Source organism: Euprymna scolopes, chromosome 10, assembly GCF_053919585.1.
Source record: "Euprymna scolopes isolate OS-2025 chromosome 10, ASM5391958v1, whole genome shotgun sequence".
Classification (NCBI taxonomy): domain Eukaryota; kingdom Metazoa; phylum Mollusca; class Cephalopoda; order Sepiida; family Sepiolidae; genus Euprymna; species Euprymna scolopes.
This window is the reverse complement of record NC_136491.1, coordinates 23,273,854-23,293,447: the sequence shown is the minus strand read 5'-3', so window position 1 is coordinate 23,293,447 and position 19,594 is coordinate 23,273,854.

Here is a 19,594-nt window from a genome sequence, read left to right as displayed (position 1 = left end):
ATAACTCAGTAGCTGCCAAATTTGCATGCAAGCCACAATAAACAAATCTACTTCTTTCTGCCCGACACTGCTATCCCCCAATTTTGGGGGACTGTTATAGTCTTGTTGGGGTATGCTGACAACGAATATCTAGGTTAAATTTAGGACAAATACTTTGACACCCCCCTCATAAAATGAGGTGTCTCTTCCGAAAGCCGTTCTTACCATGGCGAGGTTGGAGATATCTATTCCGAAAGCCGTTCTTAATATTAGAACGTTGGGGATTGCCCACCAACAAAAACCGTACTTTAATTTTTTACGGAGGTGTGGAGGAGGGCGTGCTGCCACCGAGCAACGTCGATCAACAGGCCCTGCTAGTATAATAATAAATACATTAACGCATTAATCAAAATATTATATTTAAGCGTATTTTACGACCGGGCAACGCCGGGCGCCCTGCTAGTATATATATATATATATATATATATATATATATATATATATATATATGTGTGTGTGTGTGTATATATTTATATATATTTATATATCATAATTTAAGAATTTAAATTTTATGATTTGAACAAGTTAAATTTTAAATATAGAATTTTTATTGCGTGCAAAACAAAAAATTCAGTTTAATAAGTATATTTTCTTTAATCCAGGAAATTTTCATATATATATATATATATATATACATATATATATATATATATATATATATATACATATATACATATATATATATATACATATATATATATATATATATATATACATATATATATATATATACATATACATATACATATATATATACATATACATATATATACATATACATATATATATATATACATATATATATATACATATATATATATATATACATATATATATATATACATATATATATATATATATATATATATATATATATATATATATATATATATATATATATATATATATATATATATATACATTATTGTACCCGTCGTTGACTGGGTTCAAAAACAGCCTACAGAAAATGAACTCTGATTTATGAAAATATAATAGGTTATGAAAAGGAAGGGTTGTAAAGAGATAGCTTCGAATTTGGGGGTATCAAAACCAAAGCAAAATATGATGAAAGTAAAAATAAAATAGATAAACCGCATAATGTATTATACCAGACCTGTTCACACTGAAACACTTATCACAATATTCTGCGGATCTATATTTAAAAAAAACTTGTTAAACTTTGTGACATATTTCCATTCTATGGAGTTCAGGCGCGAACGAACACCCCATAATTTTATTATACCATATTTCTTCAAACTGAAACATAATTAAAAATCGGCCTTGTGTCTAATTTGCTCGGTGTGGGAGCAAATAAATACAGCTTTTCTTGGCCTTTTGACCAAGATCAAAGTGTAGTATCTGTTCCGGCAGATACTGCAAGCAAATACCATATGTGGGGCAACTCCACATATAAGACCTTGGTCAATGTAGGGACAACCCTTCATACCAATTGTCACTATCCAGCTCCCCTACTCCCCGGGGAGTTGGTCCCCATCTCCCCTTAACACCTCACATTAAAAATCGGCCTTGTGCCTAATTTGGTCGGTGCGGGAGCAAATAAATACCAAAAGGATAAGATCAAAGTGTAGTATCTGTTCTTACTACATGCTGTACTTATGTTTGTAACTTTGTGATATAAAGTGGGGGATCACTTTTCTGTATTAATTTAATGTAAAATGATCACCCACTTTACAACCAGTCAGTCTGAAAGCCATTTAAGTCATTATCCAGATCATTCAAGTTGTTTTTGAAAGATTCCAGTTATTTTTTAAGCATTCGAGTCATCCTTAGTTCATTAAAGTCATTTACTTTTTATTTATTTAAGTTATTTCAACCCATTTTTCGGTCATTTTAGTTTATCTTTAAGAATTTCATGTCAATCCTACATTCACGCATTCATTCATTACACGAGAGCACGCGACTAATGGCTATCGGCCTTGTTTGTTAGGGTTTGGGAAACATTTACCTATGATCCCATCACGGTTGTGATACCAGGCATCGGTGAATGTCGACCAAGCCCCAAAAGTCCTTTAGTTAACTTTTTTTCCTTTTTTAATAAATTTTCCACATTTTTTTTTTGTTGTTGTTGTTTTTGTTGTGCAAGGAAGTTCCAAAAGAAATGTTTAATTTCTTTATTCGCAGAATATTTTAATGAAATATAAATTTCTAAAAGAAAAAAAATTAAATTTACTTATCGCACTGTTCTATTAAACCTTTTACTGTTTAAATAATTTGACTTTGCTTGTGTTATTTTTAAAAAATAAAAAGGCTGACAAGACATTTTTCATTTATTAATGAAGTTTTTCATTCATTTACCAATGGAAGAGTGTCGTTAAAAAAAAAAAACTTGCCAAACGATAAGAGCCCCCACTTTTTTTTTGAATATCGTCTTTTCTTGTGCGACAATTTTGTCGTTCCACCCTATATAGCCAGCAATATAATTTATGTGAAAAACAATAAATGATAGTAATTGTTTGTATTTTTGAGATGAGGTGTTTTCATTGATTGAGATTGTCGGACTGACTTCCTCATCTTGGTTGTTATAGTCACAACGTTTCGCCCGGGACATAGTTGCTGATTCTCTGTTTGTCCCAGAGCCTAGCTGGAGTTCGAACACGGTACCCCAGTAGTAGTAGTAGTAGTAGTAGTAGTAGTAGTAGTAGTAATAAAAATAATAATAATAATAATCATAATAATCATAATAATCATAATAATAATAATAATAATGATAATAATGATAATAATAATAATGATAATAATAATGATAATGATAATAATAATGATAATGATAATGATGATAATGATGATGGTGATAATAATAATAATAATAATAATAATAATAATAATAATTATTAATATTATTATTATTATTATAATATATATAATATAATAATTATTAATATTAAAATTTAATATAATATATAATATAATAATTATTAATATTAAAATTTAATAAGTTATAATAATAATAATAATAATAATAATAATGATGATGATAATAATAATAATAATAATAATAATAAAGGGTTGGGTTCGAGACTCCTAAGAAACGATTCCCCAGTTCGATACAAAACACCTGATGAAGGCTGGAGGGCAAAACGGCCGAAACGTTGTGCCTATAACAACCAAGATGAGGAAGTCAGTCCGACAATCTCAATCTATAATAAATGAGTTTCCCTTTTTATTTTTTATCAATCCTATTATTCATAGTAAATGAAGAATCTCAAACCAAACTTGGCCAATTTTTATTAATGAACATTTTTCTGATATTTTGAATACGGTAGCATAATAGGTTCGGTATAAAAAATGTAATCTCAGCACAAATATGCGTCGCTCATTTTATTTTTATTATTATGTTTGTATTGTATTTAGATCCTGTATGTCTGGGAAAAGCATAATTGATGGCGTTCACCTTGTGTCAAAACGCATTCATGCGATTGCAATATGAATTGACGACAGGAAAAAAGATACCACGACAAAGCCTCGCAGGAATTAAGATTAACGTGTTTATAACTTCTATATATTAATACGATAGCGCGTGTGTTATTTTGTGTGTCACGCTTACGTCTTTTGTTCCGAGTGACTGTCGTTTAATTGTTATGACGTTCCATTTCTTGTAAGAAAAAGTTTTATCAAGAATTCTTCATAAGCTTTGGTTTTGGTTTGTGTCATAACTGAAGGAACTCAAGTTATATACATATATACACATATATTTTTTTTTTGTTCTAAAGTTTTCGTTTCGGTTTAGTTTCAAACTGATGCACCCAAGTCCTATGGAGATATAATTTTTATTTTTGAAATCACAACTTTATAATATACAAGAATCGATAGAACATTAACTCTATACGAAATCTTCATGAATTAAAATATCATATTTAAGCGTATTTTCCGACCGGGCTACGCCGGGTATCCCTGCTAGCTTAGATGAATACTTTTGCAGTTTTAACAAAAGAGCTACAATAATATTAGGGCGTCTCAATTTACGCTGGACAGCCACAGAATGCCAACATCAATATATTACTTATGAAAGATTCCGCTCTTGAATTTCCACACGTCCCGCTAGTAATATATTATTTCTCTATATAAAATCTCATGTTGATGTATATCATGTGTCAGGTTATATGTTTATTGGTGAATAAATGTAATATTTGAGAATAGTTGTATTATTTCCTTAGCTACAGGGTGTGGCAGAGTAACTTGCTTATTTGGAATAGCAATTAAAACACAATGTATTATATCCTATATAGATGTGCATGATATGTGAGGTTGTGTGTTGTATCTATGGTAATCTTTTTATCTTCGTAGCCTCGTAGGGGATGTCCTTTTCTCTTCCCTGCAACCGCTTTCTCATAGAAGAGATGTTGCGAGTTTGTCTCTGCTTTATCATTATTTTCATGGCAAGTGCTCGGCTGAGCTCCAATCTATTGTCCCCCCCCTCGCCAGACTTTCACAAGAAACACATGTCTAGCAGAAAACACTATCACTCATTCCCCCTACTCTTTATCTGTGCCTAAACCTAAACGTAGATTCCATGAACAAAGCTTCTTTTTCTTAGAACTGCACGCCTGTGGAATTGTCTTCCGTTTTCCTGCTTTCCAGCTGACTACAATATGGTTGCCTTCAAGTCTAACGTAAACAAGTTTTTGATGAACCGTTCCATATAAGTTAACAAATTTACCGAATTTCCATTATTAACGATTACTATATTGTCCAATTTCTACTGTACACTATTTAACCCTTATCCTCGAATGGCCTCTTAACCTTGATAATGTGGTGATGCCGATGTAAAAAAAAATAAATCTTCCAAATATATTAAAGATAAAAGATTATCTCTCTGTAAAGTTTTCACCTTTTTCCCGTCCAATGCAAACCTAAAGTTCGTGATAACTATAGATAGCCATATTTTTCTGTTCTAATCTAAAGACTGAACACTGGATTTAGGACCAATCAAAATTCAGACATATTTTTAACTCTCCACAAAAAAATAAAGTTTATTTTCGTTTATTTGTTTATACCACGTAGCCAATATATATTAAAAAAATCCGTCAAGACTGAAGGCAGCCACATACACACACACATACATATATATATATATATATAAAATATATATATATAATATATAATATATATATATATATAAATATATAATATATATATAATATATATATGCATATATATATATATGGCGATTAAGCTACACTGAATATTCCACGTTTCATCCACTCTAGGACTCTTCAGGCTTATGCGCGAATTCTGTGGTTGTTGTCGTTTTTATATGCTCATCTTCTGTTGAGATTTTAGTTAGCCAATCAGCTTTCTAGTATCCACCGCACCCTTCCTATCAGCCAATGAGTATGCATTTATCGGACAAAGGCCTATTTGACCTCTGGTTGACCTGTTCCTTTGTGTGTGCTCTATTTAGTTTCTTTATCTGTTTTAAAACTAGTTTGGTGTTTTTTTTTGTTTTTCTTAATGTTAGTTTATATATAAATATATATATATATGTGTGTGTGTGTGTGTGTGTGTGTGTGTGTGTGTGTGTGTGTGTGTGTGTGTGTGTGTGTGTGTGTGTGTGTGTGTGTGTGTGTGTGTGTGTGTGTGTGTGTGTGTACATACATATATGCACCCGCCTGATAAACCCAACTAAACCAGAAATAGCTAGAATTAGCAAAACAATACTTTCTAGAGTAAACAAACAAATCAAACAAGACCCAGAATTAAACCAGTGGGCAAATACTGCCGAAGCAATCACCTGGTTTAAAAATATAGAAAACAAAGATAAATGTACGTTTATACAGTTTGACATCATATACTTTTATTCCTCGATATCCAAAGAACTTTTTAACATTGCCCTAGAATTTGCCGAGGCATACACTGATATATCCTCGGAAGAAATCAACATCATTAAAAAATGTAGAAAATCAGTTCTAATAAATAACAATAACCAATGGATAAAAACTAAAATGAAAAATTCGTTTGACTTGGCGATGTGTGCCAGGGATTCTGCAGAGGCATTAGATCTTGTGGGATTATTCATTCTATATACCCTCACAAGCATATTTGATACTACGGATATCGGCCTATATAGAGATGACGGACTAGCTATAATAAAAAAAAAAAACTCCAACAAAGTCACGGGAGATAACTTTAAGAAAATCATACACACGCAAATGAAAAAAATTAAGCCTAAAAGCAGACGTATCAGCTAACATAAAAATAACAAACTTCCTGGACGTCAAGTTAAATTTAGAACACATATGAACCCTACTTAAAAGATAACGCTACTCCAATATACGTAAACCCTAAGTCCAATCACCCACCATCAATTATAAAACAGATTCCTAACTCGATCGTAAGTAGACTCAGTAATAACTCAAGCGATGAAAATGCATTTAACAGGTCAACCAATACCTATGAAACAGCCTTAAAAAATAGTGGATACAAAAATATTGATATCAAATATAAGCAACAAAACACCAATAACTATAATAAATAATAATTTGATAATATAGAACTATAATTTGGTATAGGGCTCCATATAATCAAATGTTAAAAACAAAACTTGGCAAGAAATTTCTAGATCTTATTGAAAAACACTTTCCCGCAACCAACCCCTTAGACAAAATTTTCAATAAAAATACCCTAAAGTTATCCTACAGTTGTTGCGAAAATTTAGAGATGATAGTTAAAGCACACAATAACAAAATATTAAATAAAAACAATGTAAATAACAACAAAATAGACAATAAAAAAGTAGACGTAACAAAAATAAAACTAACAGTAGCAGAAATAATAATAATAATAATAATAATAATAATAATAATAATAATAATAATAATAATAATAATAAACCAGCCCCGGACAAGAACAACCATACTATAAATAAAAATACTAATAACGAACAAGATAAATGCAACTGTAGACACCGTACACTTTGCCCACTTCAAAATAAATGTTTAACCAAAGCGTAGTTTACGAGGCCACAATATTTTAGAAAGAAACCCCAAATAACAAGAAATATTACGTAGGTATGACTAACTTAGATTTCAAACCCCGATACTATGACCACAAAAGTACATTCAACAATAAAAAAACACAGTATGAAAACAACACTAGCGAATAAATACTGGGAACTCAAAGAAAGCAGACATTCGCCGGTAGTCGAATGGAAAATAATAAGACAAGCTACCACGTGTAGGGACCTAGACGACCCATGTAGATTATGGCTTCATAAAAAAATTTGCTATCCTGTACTTTAAAGAACCCCAACATCTATTAAATTGTAGAAGAGAAATAGCAAACAACTGTGTTCACAAGATAAAATGTACCCTAAGATAGCGATACAAAATAGTTTTAAAACTAACAAAAACAAATGAAAATAAACAAATAAATAAATTAAATAAACATGAATATACATAAACTATCACACATATATGTATGTATATATATATGTATATATATATGTGTGTGCATATATGTATGTACACATATATATATTTATATATAAACATAAAAAACACTAACCTAGTTTTAAAACAGATCAAGAAACTAAATAGAGCACACACAAAGGAACAGATCAACCAGAGGTCAAATAGGCCTTTGTCCGATAAATGTATGCTCATTGGCTGATAGGAAGGGCGCGGTGGATACTAGAAAGCTGATTGGCTAACTAAAATCTCAATAGAAGATGAGCATATAAAAACGACAAACAACCACAGACTTCGCGCATAAGCCTGAAGAGTCCTAGAGTGGCTGAAACGCAGAATATTCAGTGTAGCTTAATCGCCATATATATTTGATAAATTACTAACTAGCTCTACCTACGTATTGAGTACTTTTGAAGTAAATACTTAAAGTTTACGCATAAATCTATACTTTCGTATATTAATTTTATGTGAGTAAATTAAGTATTTATATATATATATATATATATATATATATATATATATATACAAAATAACAAACCGAGTTATGCGTTCAGGTTTATTTCGAGACTTCCTCGAAAGGAAGTCTCGAATAAAGACGAAACGTTGAACACATAAGTCGGTTTGTTCCTTTTTATTTCTCTATTTTGTCGGAATACTATCTCCATTATTCTTATCACACACACACACACATATATATATATATATATATATATATATATATATATATATATATCCTGTGTTGATGAAACCGTCTTTCCAGATTGTAATAAAACGGAAATTGTAAACAAAGGACGAAAAGCAGCCGATGGTGGGCATTGTTTCCAAATGAATTACTTTAGTCTTATTTTTTGTTGTTGTTTCTTTGAACAAAAACAATTACTTGAAACATTTGACTAATACTTAAATGCGGTCATTTTTTATATATCGTGAAGCATTTGATTAATGATTAAATTCAGATAGTTTTTAATGTATATCTTATAAGTAATTAAAAAAACAAATATGTCGGCTAGAATCTTTCTTTCACTAAAACAAAAAACTAGTACTGTTATTTAAAACAAATTATAAACCCGCGTTCAGTTCCGATTCTGTAGAAAGAACCTAATTTTTATTGGAATAAAATATGGAAAATCTGTTTTGATATTAAACAAGCCTGGGTGCCCGGCGTAACCCGGGTGTTTGAAGGTGTGCGTTGAGCAAAATAAAAAAAAAAGTGGTAGTAGGCGGGTAGGCTCGAACCCGTAACGAAAAGAAGGAAAAGAACGTGAAAAAAAACGTGACGTTTTTGCTGTTGCGTCCATCGCCAAATCGGAAGTGACGTAGGTTCAAATTAAGGCTATTCAATCAAAAAGAGGGGATTACTTTCGAAAATATCGGCGAAGAAACGATCCCTCCCTGTAGAAAAGTGTCCAGTTGAGGGTGAAGGAATTAATGTTTTCAGTCAATTCTTCGATATCTGTCGTCCGAAGGGTCGAGCTTCAAAATGGTATCGATCTCGTGAGAATCCATCGCCTCTTTCGAAAGTTTTAGGCAGACATACAAACAAATAAACATACATACATACATACATGCACACATACATTAAACAGATATGTGAGATTTATATTATAGAATGTTTTTTAATTCAATTTCAACCCCAGACAAGGCACAGTGCCACTTTGAAGTAGAGGGCTACTATCGGGGCCATAAGTTGCAGGGATATTATGAAGGGAGATGAGTAGCAAGATGTCTGTTCATATTGCACTTGAACTTCTGCATGTCAGTACAGTTGGGAATACAGAATCCTAGAAGGAAGTTCCAAAGTCTAGCAGTTCTGGAGAAGAAACTATTGCAGTAGAAGGTTTTCTTACATCTAGGGATCTCTACTGTGAAGGGGTGGGATTTAGCTGCTTGTCGGGTTTGTCGGGGGTATTTACGTCGAGGGGGTACAAGTGCTTTCAGTTCGTCAGAGCATTCACCATTAAAGTACTTGTAGAACAGGCAGAGAGACGCAACATTTCGTCGATGGGACAGAGGCTGAAGTCTAGATGACAGTTCAGGACCTACCAGGTTGGCGACTCTCTTTTGAACCCTGTCCAGGAATGGCAGACAAGTAGCAGATGCATCAGCCCAAATGTGACAACAGTACTCCATACATGAGCGAATGGTGACTTTATATGGGGTATAGGATACGTTCAGGCGCAAATAGTTTTCTTGCACGGTAGAGAGAGCTAACCTTTTTCGCAGCAGGTACGTTATAATATAAAATAAGTCACTGTTTATCTAGGCCAAAAGTCACACAAGGTTAAAAGTATTATAGTTCAATTGAATGCAATGGATCCATCTGGGCGCGAACCTTGTTTAGCAGCTTCATTTAATCGCTCATTTCTCACTCAATTATTTTTAAAAGACTGATTACATTGAAGCACTTTAGCGATCTCTTCTGAAGACAGCACACAAATGTAGTTAAAGTAAAACGTTGCCAAACAGAAAAAAATGGTCACTTTCATCACGAATACGCCGCTGGCTTCGACAGACTTGATCGTTCTTCTTTTTTTTTACGGTTAAAATTAAAATTATAACCTTTTTTATTTCTCATAATCATTCCGGATTTAATTAAAAATAAATATTTTATAATATTTTTCTCATTTCGCCCAAATCATTTTCAACTGGCGAACTTAAAACCATTTTGCGCATATAACAGCGAAAGAATGGACGAATGAAAGATAAAAAAAAAAAAGATATCAAAGAAATACTCAGTGAATAAAAAAAAGAAGGAAGTAAAGAAAAATAAATAAATAAATAAACAAGGATAAAGGGAAAAGTGAGAGAAAGAAAAACAGATGAATGAATAAAATGTTGAAGAATAAATAAAGAATAAATGATTGAATGATTAAAAAACGACGAATAAACGAAAAAAATGGCGTTCAATATGAATGATAAATCTATAATATAAATCTAACCTGTCTGTTTAAATGTATGTATGTATGTATGTATGCATGCATGCATGTATGTATGTATGCATGTATGTATGTATGTATGCATGTATGTATGCATGTATGTATGTATGCATGTATGTATGTATGCATGCATGCATGTATGTATGTATGTATGCATGCATGCATGCATGTATGTATGTATGTATGTATGTATGCATGTATGTATGTATGTATGTATGTCTGCCTAAAACTTTCGACAGAGGCGACGGATTTTCACGAGATTGATATCATTTGGAATCTTGATGTCTTGGACGAATTATATCGAAAAATTAGCAAAAAACATTAATTTCTTCACCCTCAACTGGGCAGTTTGCTACAAAGATGGATTGATTGTTTTTTTTTGTTTGTTTGTTTTTTGTTGTTTTTTTTTGCGGACCATTTTTGCCACTCATCGTATCGGCTGGATTGACTTTGCCTAATTTTACCGTTCCCAACTCTCGGTCGCGTCATGAAGTAGGGTCAGATTTTCTTTCAATTTTTGCCTACAACCATTTTTTTTTTTTTTTTTTTTTTTGCTTAACACAAAACACCTGGCCACCCAGGCTAGCATATCATAATTCACATGTAATTTATTTTTAATCAAATAAAAATTAATAAAAATAGAAGAAATAAAGAATAAACGATTAAATCATTAAGAAAATTACAGGATAAGAAGAGTGACAGATAACTGAAATAAAAAGGTCACTTTAAATAAGAATGAGAAATGTATTGTCATCCATCGATGAATTATTTTTTAATTGAAAAGAATGAATAAAAGAACTGAATGGTTAAGTGAACGAACCGATGGCTGAAAGGAATGATGGATTAAAGGAGAATGATTGATTAATTAAAGAAAATTAATAGAAAGAACTGATTCATTAAGGAATTGTAGAATAAATGATTAAATGATCCATTGACTGATTAATGAAAGGAATGATGGATTAATGAAAGAATGGCGGATTGCTTAAAGAATGATGGATTAAAAAAAAAGAATGATAGGTTATAATGAAAAGAATAATGAAATATTGAAATGTAGTAAAGTACAATAGATTAATGAAAAAGGTATGGGTTAATACAAGAATTACGGATTAATCAATAAAATAGTGGATTAATAAAAAAAAGGATGAATTTAGGAAAGAATGAAAGATTACTGAAATAATTGCGGATTACTGAAAGAATGACGGATTAATGAAAAAAATGCATTAATGAAAAACGATGGATTACTGAAAAAATAATGGGATAATGAATGACTGATTAATGAAACGAACGACGAATTACTAAGAGGGATGATGGATTAATAAAATGATTGAATTAATAAAATGAATGATGAATTAATGTAAAGAATGATTAATTAATGAAAGGAATGATTTATAGTGAAAGGAATGATTTATAGTGAAAGGAATGATTTATAGTGAAAGGAATGATTAATTAATGAAAGGAATAACGGATTAATAAAATCCGAGTGATAAATAACTTATGATTTATTTGTGAAATACGTTTTCTATAAAAAACGGTGAATAGATGTAAAAGAAATAAAAATGGCGAAGAAAGAATAACGATAAACTAATAAAAGCAAACGATAACAAAGAAAGAAAATAAATTGATGAAAAAGAGGGAGCGAATTACTAATGAAGAAATAACTAAAAATATTATCAAGTGGGAACTAAAGAGAAAAAATAACGAAAAATAAAACAAAAGAAAAAAAAGAAAAAGTAAAGAAAAAAATTTCTGCGAAACACTAATGAAAAAGTAAGATCTTTTTTCTATTAACTTCGAAATCTTTTAAAAAATCATTTAACATAGCTTCCAGCAAAAAAAAGATTGATTGATAATGTTGTGGTTGCAAGGTTGAACAATAATTAGTAAGGAAATACAATGAAGACGCAAACAACAAGATAATGCAATAATAAGTGTATTAAAGAAAAGGTATATTTACAATATGTACAAATGACGGTGTCGAGTCAGAGTCTTGGTGGGAGGACATGTACGCTCTTCGGCGTCACTTCCGGTGGCATTTGAGTAAGACACACCAAGGCCAACCTAGGCTTGCCATTTATAGTGTTATGTTATTCGCATATGCAAATAAGTGGTTGCCACCACAACACCCCCCTCCCAAGATTTGAAGTCACACAGATTTCAATATCTTTTTCTTTTTGGGTTTACCATTAATGGTTCATTCACTTTTCTTTTCCTACCTGATCTTCGGGGTTCAGGTGCATTTTGAGGCGGTTCCAAATTAAAAGATTCGTATATGATATCTATGGTGTCCTCCTCTTCGACTGTTATCGTATCATCATCATCTTGGATATGACATTTTTTATCTGATTTAGGTGCCTTTTATGTATATTCTGTGGACCTTTAATCATGTATGTACAATCACCAATGCTTTTATCCACTACTCCACATTCCCAGTAAGATGTGTTATTTCTGTAGCACTTAAAATATACTCGATCTCCCGAGTTATATTTCTTTCTTCTCGTGTGTGTAGTGTTTCGGATAATTGCCTGCCTTGGCAATAGTTTGTCAAACGCTGATTTTACCTTTCTGGCAAACATTAGATCAGCTGGTGATATGTTTGATGGTGTACTAGGATGTGGTGTAATCCTATATACTTGCAAGAATTGTTGCAAAGCTTTTTCTGTTGGTGTTCCAATGGATTTCTTTAACGCTCGTTTTAGCGTGTCCACGAACCTTTCCGCGAGGCCGTTCGACCTTGGATGATACGGCGGAGTCGTGATGTGCTTCACTCGGAACGTGTCGCAAAATTCCTTAAACTCTGCGGATGTGAACTGCGTTCCGTTGTCAGTGACCAGTGTGTCTGGTACACCGAATCTTGCAAACAACTCGTGTAGGAACCCTATTGAGTTGTTCGTTGTTGGATTCCTGTAACGCATTACCTCCGGCCATTTTGTGAAACTATCCACTACAATTAAATAATAGTTTTCACCTACTGGACCAGCGAAGTCCATGTGGATTCTCGACCATGGTTGGTCGGTTTTCGGCCAAGGTTTGTGTACTATAGGTGGAGATTTTGCCGCTAACTGGCATCCTTTACATTTATCAATTGTTGTCGCTATGTCAGTGTCCATGTTACGCCAGTACACGTAGCTTCTCATTAACGACTTCATTCGATTTATCCCCGGATGTCCTGTGTGGAAATATCTTAACATCCTATTCTGCAATGTTTTAGGTATTACCACTCTCTCGCTGTACAGTAACACATCGTCACATATGGAGAAAACTTCCTGCACCTTTGTGTCCGTTATAATTTTCTCTTTTATGTCCTTTATATATTCGTCTTTCTCGGCTTCCCTTTTAATGTCCGACAAAGTTACGGGTAGTTCCTTAATGATGTTTGCTACCATATTTTTTACTTCAACATTTGTCCGAATTGCTGCAATGACTGATTCTTCCAGATTGTGTTTCTGTGGTATCAGTCTTGACAGTCCATCCGCATGGCAAATCTTTTTTTATGCTAGATGTTGTAGCTGGAAATCGTAATTAAGTAGTATTGTACCCCAGCGCAGCAATCTATTTGTGGTGTATACCGGCAATCCTTTTTTTGATCCATAGATCGTGATTAACGGTTTATGGTCGGTTTCAAGTATGAATTGTCTACCATATAAATATCGGTGAAATTTAGTCACGGCAAAGATTATGCTCAGCGCTTCTTTTTCGATTTGTGAATATGCCCTTTCGGCTGGTATCAGCGTTCTCGAAGCGTGCGCTATTGGTTTTCTAGACCCATCCGGCATAATATGTTGAATGCATGCTCCTAAGCCGTAGGAGCTAGCGTCACTAGCGACGACTATTTTTAAATTTGTGTCAAAGTGCGTTAAGAATAATTCGGATGTTAGTGCGCTCTTTATTTTGTCAAAAGCGGTTTGACATTCTTGCGTCCAGTTCCACGGTGTATCCTTTTTAAGCAGATTATTTAAGGGGGCTCGCAAGTTATGCATTCCTTCAATAAAAGATTGGTAATAATTTGCGAGTCCTAAGAAACTCTGCAAGGTTGTTACATTATCGGGTGCTGGCATATTTTTTATCGCCGCAGATCTGTCTGGGTCTGGACGTCGTCCATGTTTGTTTATTATGTGTCCAAGATACTTAATCTCGCTCATACAAAAGTCACATTTACTTTCTTTTACTTTAAAGCCGAATTCTTGTATTTGAGTAAATACTTGTTTCAAATGTTCCTTATGTTCTTCTGGGGATTTGCTCCTGACAACAATGTCGTCCAGGTATGCACATGCGCACTCAATACCACGTAGCATGGTGTCCATCGCTTGCTGAAAGATGGCAGGCGCGACTTTGATGCCAAAAGGCAATCGGTTGTATTTGTATAATCCATTATGCGTATTGATGCATAGTATTTTTGAGCAATTCTCCTCGACCGGTATTTGCAAATACGCGTCGCTCAAGTCTATCTTGAAGAAGATATTACCCCCATTCAACTTCGTGAATATTTCCTCTGGGCTTGGTAGGGGGTAATGGTGATCTTTTAATAGGGAGTTGACCCCGGTCGAAAAGTCTGCGCACACTCTAACTTCGTCATTCTTTTTCTTTACGTATACGGTGGGGCTGCCCACTCGTTGTGTTCTATTTTTGATAGAATTCCCGTCTGTTCCAATCTATTTAATTCTTTATCAATCTTTTCCAACCCAGCGAACGGAACATTTCGCTTTTTTCTAAAAATCGGGCTGGCGTTTTCTTTAAGTTCAAACGAGGCCTTGAATTTATTGCAGCGACCTAAGTTAGTCGTGAATGCCTCAGGAAATAATTCTTTTAAATCGTCTTTTATATTTACTGTTGTTGGAGAAGAACATTCTAATTTTTTACAGAATGTATTGATTGGGTTATCCCATAGTCCGAATTTCTCAATTAAATCTATTCCAAACAGATTTTCACTATTTTTTAGTACGAATATTTTTAATTTCTTCGAAATCCCTTTCAATTTTATCGGGAGGACAACTTCTTCAAATTTTATACCACCATCAGTTACCGTCCGGGCTGCTTTACTAGTTTTCATCATGGCCGGTTTTCCCAACTTTTTCCACGTATTCAGGTTTATTATAGAAACATCGGAGCCGGAGTCGAGTTGTAACTTTATTGATGTTTTAAATATTTCCACTTTTACGTATTTTCGCCGATCTTTGTCTAATTTTGTATTTGATTTTGTTTGCTGTACTCTCTTTCTGGTGTAATCTTTATATCTGCAGCAATCGCTTTTGTGTCCCACCTTCTTACAAATGTAGCATTTTTTCTTCTTATAAGGACAATCTGATTCCCAATGCTTTTCTGCACATCTCTTACAGTTATATTTAGGAAGAGGCTTGTTATATTCTGTACTATATTTATGGTTATTATCTTTGGAATATCCCATTCGATTGCTTTTCTTTGCAAAGTTCTTGGTTGGTGCGTATGGTTTTCTAACTTTTCTTACATATGCCACTCCGGATTCTTCTATATTTTTTTAATCCTTTTTTAGTGTAATGGCCCTTCACAGTCCTCTGCTAGTTTCTGGAGGGTTAAGTCTTGCTAAGATTCCAGCTTAGACAACACTCGTCTGCGTATTTCTGCATTTTTCGTGGAAACTAACCCTTGAGCGTAGATTAGACATTTAAAATCTTCTACCGCTAGTTCTGCAAGCTTAAAATTATCGCAGTTTTTATTGACAACTGATGCGTATGTCAAATAATCTTGGTTGTCCATCTTTCTTAGATTCATGCACAGCCATCTTTTATGAAAAAGAGATATATTTGGATTAAATAATTCTTTTAGTAATTTTAAAGCTTCCATGAACTCTAATTCCGCAGTTTTTTTAGGTAATATGTAATCTACGAATTTGCTGTGTTCTGATGTACCCAATTTTCTGAGTAAGAGGCTCACTTTCTGACTATTTGCCCAATTTTTACAGTCCAGTTGAAAAACATCCTCGTATCTTGTGTAGTATGCTTCAAAATTCTTCTCTTCCTCAGGCACATATGTGTCCATGCTATTAAAAATAGTTATATGGGAGAAATTAACACTATCGACATTTTCTCGATTACTCTTTAGTAGTTCCAGTGTTTTAGCAAAACGTTCATCTTGTCTTTCTTCATATTCCAATTGTAGTTTCTTATGCCTTTCTTCCTGTTCCAATTGCAGTTTTTTCTGCTTTAATTGTGCCATTTTCTGCTTTTCTTCTTGTTCCTGCTGCCATTTCAATAATCTGTCCTCTCTCTTTTCCTCGCGGCCAGCCTGTGCCTGTATTTGTGTTTGCAAAAACTCGTTTTGTGTAGCTTGTCTGCGTTCATCCCGCTCAGCCTGTGCTTGTAAAAATTGCATGAAAATTTTTGATAAGTCTTCCATGTTTTTTTTTGTTTTGTTTTTTAGTGTGTAGTTAAAAAAAAATATTGTACCATGTACAATATACACCGGTTTGGGTTACAACAAAAAGGCAAATTGCTGTAAGCTCCTGTTTTCAATAATAATATCGCTGCTTGCAATAATATATTCTTTTTGCGAGTCACACTGCAAAAAAAAAAAATAAAACAGGTTTATCTGAAATCACGAAATGGAATTGACTTTCCGTTTTTAGGCACTTACTAATAAGTAACTCTTTCCACAAAATAAAAGTTTGGGTTTTTTGGGGTTTTTTTTTTTTGGTTTTTTTTTATCGAGTCACAATTGAATAAATGTATGCAGTACATTTAGTTCTTTGAGTTTTTTTTTCTAGTATTTTAGTAATTAAAATACCTCTTAAATTGAGATTACCTTTTTTCCGTGACGTTTTACTGTATTATCCGTTATTCAGTGACAACTTCAAGAAAAAAAATCCTTTCCTTGAATTTTAGTTTTAGCTGTGGTATTTCCTTTTAGTACCGACGTCAACCAAAACATTAATTAAAAAGTCCTTTAGTTGTTGTTTTGTTTACGGAGAACAGTAATTAGAATCCACTTTTCGTAGGTTACTTCCTTGCTTTTCGTAATACGGGTCTGACCTGTCGTATTTGCGACAGAACAAAGTTCGCTTTTCGTTTGCAAGTTGGTCCTTTAGTACGATTTGTCGTGTAGCGACAAAACAAAAATTCACTTTTACATTCGTTTGCAAGTCGGATTCCCAGAAAACGGCGTAAATTGTCGCTTTTGCCACGTTAGAGTTTTTTTTTCACTTGAGTTGAAACTTCTCTTTAGCGTAAAATCCGTTTGCTCGTCAACACTTTGCATTCCTTAAAAAAAATGGTCAACCTTTGCGTTGTACTTTTTTTTTTTAAATAGTTCTTCGTCAAACTGTTATATTTGACGCTTCATATCTCGTCGCCAACTGTTGTGGTTGAAAGGTTGAACAATAATTAGTAAGGAAATACAATGAAGACGCAAACACCAAGATAACGCAATAATAAGTGTATTAAAGAAAAGGTATATTTACAATATGTACAAATGACGGTGTCGAGTCAGAGTCTTGGTGGGAGGACATGTACGCTCTTCGGCGTCACTTCCGGTGGCATTTGAGTAAGACACACCAAGGCCAACCTAGGCTTGCCATTTATAGTGTTATGTTATTCGCATATGCAAATAAGTGGTTGCCACCACAACAGATAACTTTGTCACTCAATGTTGTTTTTTATTTATTTATTTATTTTGTGAGATTCGTTTTAATTTTTTTCTATTGTTTTTTATTTAGTTACATATTTCCTTCTCCCCCTCCTTTTCCATCTCTCTCTCTCTTCCTCTTTCTTACTCTTTTTCTTTCTTTCTCTCTCTCTCTCTCTCTCTCTCTTTCACGCTGCATTTCTTGTATACTCTTCTATACTCTTTCTTTCTTTTTTATTTCGCTTTTTCCTGTGCTTCTACTGTATCTATCTATATTATATCTCTTCCTTTCTTTATCTTCCTTTTTATTACAGTTACTCTCTCTCTCTCTCTATATATATATATATATATATATATATATATATATATATAGAGAGAGAGAGAGAGAGAGTAACTGTAATAAATATATATATATCTTTCTATCTATCTATCTGCCTATCTATTTATCTTTCTATCTATCTATCTGCCTATCTATTTATCTTTATATCTATCTATCTTTATTTTTTATTTCCGTATATCTTCCTTTCTACTCTTTCGACTAAAACCTTGCGGGCATTTCAATGCTCTTTCATCTTGAATAACAACTATTTATTAACTTTTTTAATGAAAACAAAAATTGAACTCATAACCAATAAATTTGAAATTCTATTAAATAAATCCTGTGCACATTTTTATCTCTCTCTCTCTTTCTCTCTCTCTCTCTTTTACTCATACACACTCTATCTATCTATCTACTCACTTTCTACCACTATCACTACTTCTATATGTACCTCGCTGTTTCTCTCTTTCTCTGTCTATTACCCTATTTCTCTGTCTCTCCTCTCTCTCCCTCTCTCTTTCTCTCTCTCTCTTTATATATATATATATATATATATATATATATATATATATATATATATATATACTAGCATTTCAGCCCGGCGTTGCTCGGGTATTTGGCGGTGTATGCTGAGCAAAAAAAAAAAGCGGTCAATTGTTTTAACTTTGACCCCTATTATTACCCCTTAACATTTATTGTTTCGGGCTCAAATCAAGTTATTAAGTTAGATCCATGTCCAAGGGACCTATATCTAAGATTTCAAGTGTTTAAACCCAAAATTGTCGGAGGAGTTTGGTAGAGTTCTCAAATGTCAAATCGTTGAACTTTGACCCCTTAACACAAAGACTTTTCAAATCTCAGTACACTATATATCAAATTTCGAGTCTGTAGACTTAAAATTGAGAGAGTTATTGCGTAGGAAAATGTACACCCACAGACACGTTCACTTATATATGTTATATATTCGTTCTTCATTGAGTTCTCATTAGGGTTATCATCCTGGGGCGCCATTTTGAATCATTGAGGGGGACCAAATTGATCTTTCGTTACATTTGAATATGTTATATAGAGTTCTTCATTTAGGGGCACTTTTTACGTTTGGGTGTATACACTATATAACATCAAAGATTCCGTGTGATTGTCTCTAATATAAATGGTTGTGTGTTTGATTATCATAAAGGGAATCGTGTGTGTGACATGTAATTTCTGAACCTACCTCTGTTTCTCGCTGTGGAACCATCTGGCAATTTCTCATCCTGGAGGGAGACTTGATACCTGTT